Consider the following 12555-nt stretch of genomic DNA (forward strand, 5'->3'; position numbering starts at 1 on the left):
TTTGTAATAACAATTATGCGGTAAACACGCAACGCTATGTGTTTACACAATAATAATTACAATATTTGTTTATAACGTGCGACAGAATTGGCCTTATAACACGATTTGGCGATCGACATTGATTGGCACGCCTCTCAATGATTGGTACGTCGTTGTTGTGTGCAGGGCGGGTCACATGATTCTAACATTAGAGTGTTTGCTTAAAATCTGAGTGCTCTTACGCTAAACACAACCAGTTTAAAAGACCCCTGACTGATACACACTCCCTTTAAAATCTCCTAACTAAAGTGACGTTGCGAAGAGTCGGAAGGTCTTCTTATATTTGTAAATACAGTAGCACTGGTGCCCTCGAGTCTACTCTAAAGTGCCTTTAATGGATCGCTACGCCCTGGGCGATAAGAGCTTTCATCTTGTTCGACAAATTTTTTCTTGTTTTGTAAATGTTAGCTCGTTTTGTTGCGGGTCCCCACCAAAAAAGGGTTACGTTGAAATGCCTCGATGACGGAAGCATTCGTGAGGGGTCGCGTTTTTATGAGTTTTTAAAAAGTGCTTCGTTAGATTAGTGGAATCGAACAAAAAGTACTCCCCCTGTCTAAATTGAGCAATGTAAGTCGGATAATTATAATAAAGGCCGTGTATAATATTATCCCGCTTGTTGACACATCGTATAATAGGGATGCGTGTATTGGCTTTGGCGCCCCTTCCATAGTGACCATCAGCATTATGACAGTTTGACGTTTGGACCGAGAGGAGATCTGTGATTTATGTTCCGCACATTACCAGATCAGGTTACTGTCAATTAGCTAATGTGATAGCTAAATCAACATGACGAGACGCTCCATTCATGTTGTCACGCAGCACTGGCTACAGTTTTAAAAAACAATGAACACCTGTATGTTTGCACCGGTTTATTCAGGGTACAGGTTTCTTTGTTTGAATAGGTCTTGCGAAAAAAGCCTAAGGAGAACAATAAAACTGTACTTTATGTTCCGTAACGAGATTGCAGCGGTGCCTAGATTTCAGCCGGGCTGCGGCGCCTGACCGCAGCCCCACAATATTGTGTAGTAATTGCGTCGGAAGTGGGGAAGTGGAGAAATTGGATACTTTGTTTTCGCTTCGCCCCCTGTCGCAGCCCTCGGCCCGTGCCCTCGCGCCGAAGCCTTTCTAATTATTAGCTTTGTGCACTCTTTGTAAACGCAATATCGTGGAGATTGGTGATGGATTAGCTCTCAACGAATGGAGCAACTAACTACTCGGATAGACTATTAATAACAAATAGTTACTGCTGTTTTGCAGGCTTTGGGGCATGCAGACTCACGTTGTAAAGGAAAACTGCGTGTCTACTTATAAATGTGTTTTATAGAACTGCATGCCCAGTCCGAACTTTGACCTGGTTTAATTCGACACTCCCCGCTTAATTTAATAATTCCAGTGGGTTCTAAATCCCAACATCGCCTTTAGTTTTCCACTTGGTTGGCAGTCCGCGCCTGTCCGTCCCGTGGATTATGCGATTTAGCCGTTTAAACTGTCGTCCGTGAGTCCGTATTCAAACGGGGGAGGACAGCTGTCACTAATTCGCCGGGGGCTAGCTGAACTTACCACGTCCGGTGCACTCGAATTCACTCGTATTGTTTAACTACATAGACTCAATTCTGTCAGCTCAAATATCTTATTAAAATTGCCCAATCGTTCAGGATTACGTTGCCGCCGCGGCCTTTCCTCGCATGTCACCATTCCATTTGAATATTCGGAAATTTCCCTTAGTACTGTTTGATGTTAAGATATCAAAAGGATTGTTGGATTGCTATGCGTTCAGCCTACTATCCAATTTGGTTTGAATATCCATTCATCTGTATAAATTAGATAAATTATAAGGGTGACTATTGATCTTTCCATTTTGTGTTCCGTAGGCGTCGGATTTGGAGCAGCTGTTATTAACTGGAATGATTGGTGGCTGCGATAAGTTACATCAGCATGCATTGATGTCAAATTGCGTTCAGATAGCGACTCCCACTGGTGTGGCATTCCACGCTAGCACGGGCCAGGAGCGCGGGCCGGCCGGCGCGGCGCGCCGATCGCTGTGATAACATTGTGCGCGATAGATCGATAAACGATAATTCACGCGCTACGCATCCCACTAAATGTCATTGCTAACCCGATACTATTAATCTGATGACATATCACAACACATCACAACAATATCAGATTACTTCTCAATCCTCACTTCCGTCGTAAAATATGAGGATTCCGCGCTCATTTCAACGCGCTGACGCTTGTTGGCACCAAACTAAGTGCCATTCTTGACCTTGACACTGTTGGAAACATACGCGGTATCTGCCAGCTTTCATTCACGGGTTAACGAGTTACGCTATGAATACAATAACAGAAACATTCGGAACAATCATTCAGATCAACTACCTACATCTTCCGATTGCATTGCTTTTATGCCTGATTGTCGCTACAACATTTGACTATATTTGAATACAATGCGTGTTAATGCCTTGCTCAGTCGGTGCAATTTTTTGACGAATTGATGCAGAACTACTAGACTAATGTTATTTATTACCAATTGGACGAGTAGATTGTGTAATTATGCGATGAAGCGCAATGAAAATGAACAGCGCTAGTAATTATGTCGTTTATTTTAAACTGGGAACAGCGTGCCTTCTGGGTTAACGTATAATGAGTTTAATTGTCAGTTTTACAATTACTCTTAGCTTACGGCGTAGGCTGGCGCGTAAAATTGTTTAGCGATTACAAAAATAAATTTTAAACGGTTGCTCGTTTAAAGAAAAGTTTGTACAGATTAATGAGGGTGGGGCTCTAGTTGTTCAACAAGCCGTGGACTATTCCGAGCTCATTAGCATCTACAAATTCTGCAGCACGAGAGAGTACGTAGAGCCCTTTCTTCTGCCATGCAGTTGGTAGATAATTAGCTTTACAACGTTTTCATAAGTGCCCTAAGTATACCTAATATTTATATAAATTGTGGCAATAATCATCATCATTGTTGCGTTTTTTAACACATAATTAAATAATTATGTGCGTTCGTAAGCTTTAAGGTCTCCGTTTTCATATTAAAAAGCGTAGCACTTTAGTAATTTCTACATGACATTACCAAAAATTCCTCGCAGGTCAGTGCAGAGCGGCGTAAATTTTAATTAAAAAACATTTTACGTTCTCGCGTTCAAGTTTGTGAAATTTAATGAAAACTAAGGATAAATTCTTAGATCGTAATCAGCACAGTCACGTGATTGCGGTTGTCGAAAGTAACCTGCGTACATGATTTGTTTCCTATGAAAGTGTACACGGACGGAGTCGCGCTCCACATGACATGTCGGGCGCGGAGGCGGCGCGCGGGCGGTGCTAGATGAATTTGCATTGTAAACAGGCGGAGCGGCGCAAACGAAATCATTTGCAACGTCTCGCATCCATTACACTCCCATTGTCTTAATCATTCGCCTATCGTACCGCCTGACACACAATTAAGACTCATTCATTGAGGTTAACTTGTCACCAAGTCGCGGCTTAAAAAGATCAGGAGAATTCATTAAACAGCATCAACCCACTCTGTTTACAAAACGATCCGTTTCTGTAGTGATTATATTTCCAGTCGAGTGGTCTCGCGGCTGTCGCGAGGGGTGCACTGTAATAAAAGAATGTGTAGAGCCGTAGAGGCGGGAGGGCGCTCGTTACCGCGGCCCTCTCGCTTTGACATCATTACATTTATTGTCCCACCCCTATCTCGAGCCGCAAAACCTCCGACGCTAAATAAAGCCGTATTCTTCCGCCTTAGAACTGACATACTGTTGGAAATTTGGAAACCTCAAATTTAGATCACCCTTATCGAAATTTGTCATCTCTTTTCTGGCACGGTTGCTCCTTATTCAAATTGGAGTGAGTCAACTTAAGATTGTTAAAAGTTCAGTAGCTGGGCTGTGCTTTTGTGGAAGTTAGCCGTGCCCGTGCCCCGCGGCAATAATTCTCCTATTCTGTGATATTCTATTATAATTTTCTTACTCAAAGTTCTTTACGAGTTATGACTTGCGGAAGGAAGAATCGAGCAACTTATGCTTCGCATATTGTGTTGTAAATACGCTTTCAGCGTTATGTGTGTTTGTAATTTGTTTCGGAACGCCATTTATTTTGCTGTGACTAACGTTTTTTAATGACTAAGCCATACTGAAATAACTTTAAGCGCATATACGATGTAAGTACGTATGAATTAACTGGCATGGCATACCTAAACATAACAGTGTAAAAATGAATGATATATAATATATTACATTCGAGTATTATATATTAAATACTAGCCCTACCTGCGGCTCTGCTTGCGTTGTATTCTATCTGGATCATCTGCTTTTGCCTACTATCGCAAAGGCTTACTGCTATGCTCGCCTGTTTTCCGAGTACTGGTTAGGTATACATTGCTTATTGAATCAGACTGACTCAATTTTTTCACCTTCGCATACAACTATATCAACTAAGATGATATATATATGCAGTCTTATCTCAGATGTTCGATACTCCAAGCACTAGGCGACAAACAAGCCGATGACGTGCACCCCGTACTTACGTAGTGCATATTTTTATGCGTTAGTCTGGTTGGCTCCGGTCCAGCATTCTCGCACATTCACGGTTCCGGGCCACGTGGGTGTCCGCTGTTCTGCAGCGTAACGTCAACATGATGAATGCTCTTCTAACCTTCTAAAGTATTTCTCATATCGGTTTGCACCGAACGATTTGTCGAAGTGCAAATAGTAGTGTTAACACCATCGAATTTATTGAAAATTCCCTAAAATGACTCTTATTTGGCTTACTTTCCCAACTATTATGTTCAGTTACTCCTTAATCGCACGATGAAACGTAAAAACAATTTGCTTAGGTATATGAGTAATATGAGACTTTAATCTTTTGAAAATCGTTAAAAGTTTTCTAGTTTATTTCTAGTAAATATTTTGCATTGTTTTCTTACTTTATTTGCGGGTTGTATTCACAACTATACCTACGGGTCATTTATAATTAAGTAACCTACTTTTCATTATAATAGTCAACTTAATAACGTATGAAACTTTAGGCCTATTTTTAGTCATTTTTGTAAGACTTATTTGTAAAAGGCTGTTTGTTTTCTAAATAAATAAAAACGAAAAAAAAATTAAAGCTCATTTCAAAAGTATTAATCCTTGTTGTTTCTTATATTTGGCTTTTGTTCTACAATAAATTAACTTGTTCATAGGAAACAAGCCTATTAGGTATGTATTACTGCCATAAATGCATAGTGCAACAGCAAATAATAAGATACCTTGGCCAAAGTGACATTGACAATAATGTAATGGTCGCATACTTTGTCGCTTACTCTCTCGGATATGTATAACTTACTCCAAGACATATGTTAAAGCAAATATATGGCCAGCAAATGACGTGTCTCCGATTGAAATAACTAATTTTACGAATATATTTACGAATGATTTAACCCTGGATACTTTTAACATTTCTGTTTTTAAAATTATTGTAATGCAGTTGACTCGGAGTGTATGACTCGGCGTATGTAGCTACGAGTACTTAGGTAGGTAGAGCTCGATATTTGTTGTGTCAATGTTTATATATGTACGCTATAGATACATAAAAACCGGACAAGTGCGAGTCGGACTCGCCCACCGAGGGTTCCGTACTTTTTAGTATTTGTTGTTATAGCGGCAACAGAAATACATCATCTGTGAAAATTTCAAAGCTGTCTAGCTATCACAGTTCATGAGATACAGCCTGGTGACAGACAGACGGACAGACATATGGACAGTGGAGTCTTAATAATAGGAACGAGAAGAAGGAAGGAAGGAAGGCAGAAGGAGGAAAGGAAGGAGGTCTAAAAAGGAACTTGGGGCTTTTACCAATTTGCCAGAAGTTTCTAAAAGAACCCCTTAGGTAGAGTTAAACCAAGAAAAGTCTGCAGTGATTTTGATAGCCCACGCAATGCAAGTGTTATTTATACGTCATAATTTCATAGAAGTTTAACATTTAAAATAACACCTGCACTGATCAAAATCGCTGCAGACTTCTCTTGGTCTAACTTTAGTACATTTTGAGTCATTTAAATTTACCTAATACATGAACACTTCGTTACGGCCAGCGTAACGGGAACTAACTATACTTGCTTCGGCTAGTTCGCTCAAATTATCGCTCGTATGATCCCCCAGTGGCGTGCACTTCATAAAGGCAAAAAGGCACTGCCTACCCTACTATAATTCCGATGTCTATCCTCTTAAACTACTTAATTTAATTTATACTTAGTACGATCACGTACTATCAGTAATCGATATAACTTAAAACATTCTAAAAATTAATAAGCGCTCCATCTACCGGTTAAGCTTTGTCATCAAGTCATCATCTATAATAATTCTACGCGACGAAGTTTACACCACGCGGCACTAGCGCCGCTACGTGCCTTGCACGGCAAAGACAGAAAACATTTCCGTCTAAATCTTTCTATGTGTGCCTTCGTCGTTACGCGGTTACAGTGTAGTGGGCCTTCCTATAAGTACGAGCACACAATTATACAAGTAACGCACACATTTAGACGCAATAGGCAGTGTCTTTCGTACCAAACCTAAACGAATGAGGCCCGAAAGTTTCCGAATAGTTCCGATGTTTATGTGACTATTTTAAAAAGTAGCATTTGCTATGGTAATTTAGTGCAAATACGAGACTATTTTTTTATTCGTTTACAGTATTTGGTTAAGTTTATTTTCATTTTTTATTCGGTCGCCATTGTTTGTTTGTTTTGGTGAGTTTATGAGATAACAGTTAACAGTTGCCGGAAATTATAAAGTGCGATTAGTGAAAAAATGGATAATTTAACTGTGAAAGTTGTGGTGGGTGTGTGTGTGTGCAAACTATTAAAAATGACGCGTTTTCGAAGCTTTCGTTTAGCCAAAAAAAGAAGTAATTGAAAAGACTTGACAACAAAATGAAAACCATCACGCAATTTTTTTGGTGAGTTAGTAGCTCTCATTTTTTAAGGATCCGTATCCAAAGGGTAAAACGGGACTCTATTACTAAGACTCTGCTGTCCTTCCGTCCGTCCGTCTGTCATCAGGCTGTATCTCACGAACCGTGATAGCTAGACAGTTGAAATTTTCACAGATGTATTTCTGTTGCCGCTATAACAACAAACACTAAAAACAGAATAAAATAAAGATTTAAGTGGGGCTCCCATACAACAAACGTGATTTTTGACCGAAGTTAAGCAACGTAGGGCGGGGTCAGTACTTGGATGGGTGACCGTTTTTTTTTTTGCCTTTTTTTGCATTATGGTACGGAACCCTTCGTGCGCGAGTCCGACTCGCACTTGCCCGGTTTTCTGATATAATTTTGCCTACCCAGTCCCAAATCTCTGTGCACGCGACTGTGATCCCCTAATACATTTCCAAAGCGGGCTGTGGTCGTGTAAGCCCCTTCGGTATAAATAATTCATCGCGATCAGATAGGACCAGTGTCATTCCAACTCCCTGCAGCTAGTTGCTCCTTGGAACAGCCAGTAAAAGAGCCATCTCCGTTTATGCACATTTATTAATCTCGAGGTCTTATTGAACTGGTTATTCTAAGAAAATTATGCATTAGCGCTCGCGCAGCCGATCAGAATGAGGGCTAAGGCACGCGCCGCGGACCTGCGACCTGCCTTATGGGCTCCTATCCTACCCAAGCTGGTGTCAGGTGGTTTGACCCCAATGTTTGCTTTATCTATGATGTATTGTTCTGCCTCTTCCATCAATATTGATATTGAAATTTCGGAGTGAGCTGTTATGTTATCAATATGGAATGACGAATGACCTTTGGATGACATTTTTAGAACTTTCTCTACATACCGTTGATAGTGATAGTTCAGATAGTTGTTCACATTAGGTATGCCATAGCCGACCTGGGGCCTATCCCACGAAACTTACAATTACAATGGGGGTGTCTCATGCCAGCTATAGTTTCTACTTTGGCCCATGACATTATCCTATAGACACACAAATGACAAACCTAGTCCCGTTTTAGTTTGGTAATGTCTGGCTTATTGATATAGGTAGGTACATATTTTGTACTAAATCATCTGTATCATTGCCCGGTACTGTATGTAGCAAACTCCAGATCTTTAGGGAGCAACCGAGAAAACGCCGAGATAAGCAATGATTCTCAGTAGTGAACGCACAATGATATTTTAATTATCCATTTAGTCTAGCAGCCGCTCAGCGAACTATCAACGCTTTATTAGAGAGGTTATTGACATACGCTGAAACTTATCCTCCGCTTATGAGTTGCAGCGAAGACAAGTAAATAATAGACTGTAACTCCTATTCAATGCCACATGGTGATATTTTAGAGCTTTCAGACAGCCCAATGCTATTTAGTGAATAATCAGAATATAATAGATAGCGTTTGCGCTTTGAGAGACCTCTTTAAGTAGCGCCTTCTGATACTGTTACTATATCTCTGACAACTCCTTCCTAAGACTGTAGAACTGCCTACAGTAAGAGATCAGAAGACGTAACTACGAGACGAAGGAGATGTTGACGCAAAAGGCTCGCCTGACTCTCCTGGTTAAGCATAAGCACAACAATATCGAAGTACGTGACTGCAAGGAAATGAACAGTCTTTTCCGTTTACTTTTCACTGGTTGCGACGAGAGAAAGTGGCAGGGTGCCGGGCGGGTTACGCCGCGTGGACATGGCGACGTTATCTTCCGTCAATTCGTCTTTGCTAATTAATCCAGCTATCGTACGTGTAGCATCGCGTATCCACGGACATATGTCTAATAGACTTCCCAAACGCACCATCATCGCGTACCTACCAGCAGACATGCTTTTCTGAAGATGAAGAAAGCCACCTATAACTTAGCGCATGTCATAACTGAAGTGAGCGGTTACGCTACGCTCTAATCTTGAATTCGTTTAGGAGTTCCAATGTGTGATTGTATGGTGACTGCTGACTGTTTTTAATGTATATCTACTGTTACCTATCATTGTTTTGGGCAATAAAGTGTCTTTTACGTAGGTATTTACTCATTTGGTCAAATTAGTTAGTATGTGTAACTTATGTTTTCATACAATTCGCGATACATGTTACATCTATTCTGATCTACATCTTCAGCGTCGCATTCGCGCCGGCCACTCCACGACGCCAAGCGAAACTATCTAAATGCAATTCACACATGAACAGTGCTACAGAATGCACCGCCATTCTTCCCCGGTCGAGCGCTCTCCTCCGCATCACCATTCACATGCTAATTTACCTGATAGATTAATTGCCATAGATTACCTACTACGAGGCTTTTATATAGGTATTGTCTTCTGGGGCTGTAATAACACCTAATTGGAACAAGAAAACTATCAAGTCATATTTTTTTATTTGTTGTATCTAAATTAATCTGTGTTCCGATCATTGATTTCATGTTTCTTAAATACCTTTATTGCACTGCCAATGTTCTTCCAGTCTCATTGCAAATGAATGAGTTCCAATAACAGTCGAGAGTTAAGTAACCCGTTAGGGTGCACTAGTTAATGCAATTATTACCTATTTTTAATAATCTTGATCATACATAAATTAAAGTATTCTTACAAAATACTTTTACATAAAACATGCCCAACTTGGGTTAGGTACTGGTCCACAACACTAGCCGCCATAACCTTTAACTAACACAAAGATTTTTTTGACGGAAGAGTTTTTAACACACTTTACAATGTATAAGAACAAGCTTATTGTTTCACGCTACTCGAATTATATGTAAGACAGTTAAAGAAATGTCTGCTCCCAGGCAACTATGTCAAATTGATGATCGAAGCAGACAATGATTGCCATCCTTTACGGCCAACGATTAAAGCAAAGTCTTCGTTCCTCCATATCAGGGCGTATATTCGAGTTTCATTGCCTTCGCGGGATATTTTTTGCTGAATAAATTTGCATGGAACGAAATGAGGATGGCGAGACGGCCTGTAATGTTTGTCGAGCACTGTGTTTGGTTTGGCGATCCATGTTTGCGCCGCCATTGTATTGCCATCGCGAAACTGGTTCTCGAATCGCATAAGCCGACAATTCGCCCGCAGAACGTAAGACAATGATTTAACTTATCCTCTTATATCAATTCTGATAATACTTACTTACCTACAATTATATTTATTAAGACCTTATCATTTGTCATGGCTTAGATGCCTTAGATTAGATACGTTTCAGTAAAACGATGGTTTTTCCTGGTTGACAGTTTGACCGCACAAAGTCATCATTTTCCAATCTTAGTAAACCTTAACGCGAGAAATTAAAGATGAGAAGATTGAGAAGCGTTAACTATTCTTAAGAGCCAACGGGAGTGGTCATTTCTCCATACAAACGTACTCCTCGTTTTCCTCCGTGGTTTTTGAAGCTAGAGCAATGATTTTTTCAACACAGATTAATATTGTCAATATCTGTGTCGGACCGTTTTGTTTTTTTTTATATTTTTGTTTTTTAAGGCGCTAGAGCCCTTCAAAAATGGCCAAAATGGCCTAATTGACTATGCCGCAATGAGAGGCGTGGCATTCAAAACTGATATCAATTAGCCAAAAAAGCAAAACGGTCCGACACAGATAATTTCATAATCATTTAGATTTCCAAATTTGGTTACGATTGGTTAAGTTTTGGAGGAGGAAACAGAGGAGTACGAAACCTCGATTTTTGAGATTTTTACGCAGGATTTTTCGCCTTGTCCTTATCGCACTACTTTTAGGTGCCGCTTCCTTTAGCGAGACGGGTATATTTACCTAAAATATTTAAAACTCAGCTCCTGTTTCGTCTTAAGAACAAATAATAAAACGATGACTCATTCCATTGAAATTTCCACCGAAATTGCAACTCTTCGGTAGGTAAGTACTTATAGACTTTTTATCATCACTCTGAAATGCCATTAGGTGTGGGACGAATGTATGTTTTGACATAGTCGTTATCCTCATCGATCAAACGGTTGCCAGATTACCAACGCCGACGGAAGGACGACGGCACGTGTCCGCACGCCGCAGCGATGCGCCGCTCACGCCGTGCAACGCACTTCCACAATAGACTTGTTGTTTTTGTGAACGCAAACGCAGGTTCAACGACCGCGCACTTTTCGTACACGCCCGCCAAATTATTAAGATGAATAAAAGTCTCATGTCCCCAGTCGCCAGGCCGTGCACATAAAATCTTATGAAGCCCGCCTGTAATTTTCTAAACTCTGCTCGCCTCGTAGTGGTACTCGTACTTCACGGTTTATCGGATCGTATATCTTATAAATTAATTACAATGATTGAGCGTTAATGGTTCTTTGCTAGCTGCTACATAGCTCAGCGGGATAATGGACCGACTTATCGACCGGTAGTAATCGGAACCTATTATTACTTAACGTTTGGCATGTGTTTAATTTATAAATATCACACGCATGAGTAATGGCCCATAATTGGCAAAGGCTATCACTGAATAATACCTAAGGACGTGACATCCGCTTGCTAACTGTAAAGTGTTATCAAAAGCTACGCGATTGATTCTCTAAGTAGACTATTATCGGTTCTACAATAGACACTGATGATGATGATATTTTAAATACAAACACATAAGTGCCACTACTTATTATTTAATACAATTGTATTAGGTAATAATACTACTATCCGTCAATGTAAGATAAACATTAAACTTGTAGTTACTTGTCTGGGGGATCATGCTCTTACTGCCGGCCTTAGATTTTATTTACCTACTATCCCTTATCTTCGTTTTCATTAAATTTTGTATGTAGCGTAATAGCGTCTCATAGATAACTGTACCTTACCTACTAATATCATTCCAACTTATGGGAACTTTTACCAACTTCCCCATAATCCTGAGTGATGTTGATGTTGGACCAACACAATCCATCAGAGGGCAATGATTTTATGTATTGAACGTTAGGTATAACACAAGTGGGTTCGTGTCCTGTGAATATCGTCCAAATGATTGTTCGCCTATCTGTTGCGCAATGTGCGTGGTCATTTTTTGGTTTTTGCAAGCATGACGGTGAGTCATGTCGACTCATAATAGCTCCGAGTGAACATTTATGAGGCGTTAGACTCCAGGGTTGTCGTTCCAGTAACTTGCCAAGCTATCGCATCGGGCACACATTTATGAATTTAAGCTCCGAATACGCATCATTGTTGTTACGGATCCGACATAATACTATTCATACTGCTACTGGTTCTATTGAGGCGAGTGTCATGTTACAATGGGATTACCAGCGCAGTCGATTCGAGCGATGTCTCATTCTGATTCAAGCGGGCTCTGTCTGATCCAACCCAACTTCGCCATATCAGGCCTACCAGTAATGTCTCCATTGTTCAATGAATAATCCGCACCAATTCTGTCGAGCGTGTCTGTAACTATTTCTAGACACATTAGTATCTTTTTGATGACGTAATTTTATAAATATTCAAAGACAATTAGCATTTGTAATATGCAAAGAATACATTTAGCAATTGGTTCCCCGGTTTTGGTGAAAGCTATGCTAGAAAGGCTAAATTACTCCACACAATTGTAATGCAG

General features: G+C 40.3%; 1 protein-coding gene across 1 annotated transcript in view; it reads left to right on the plus strand.

The window, feature by feature from the left end:
- LOC134793061 (uncharacterized) overlaps positions 1-12555 on the plus strand; it is a 148597-nt gene that overhangs the window by 73953 nt on the left and 62089 nt on the right. The window lies entirely within an intron of this gene.

This window comes from Cydia splendana, chromosome 8 (genome assembly GCF_910591565.1).
Source record: "Cydia splendana chromosome 8, ilCydSple1.2, whole genome shotgun sequence".
NCBI lineage: Eukaryota > Metazoa > Arthropoda > Insecta > Lepidoptera > Tortricidae > Cydia > Cydia splendana.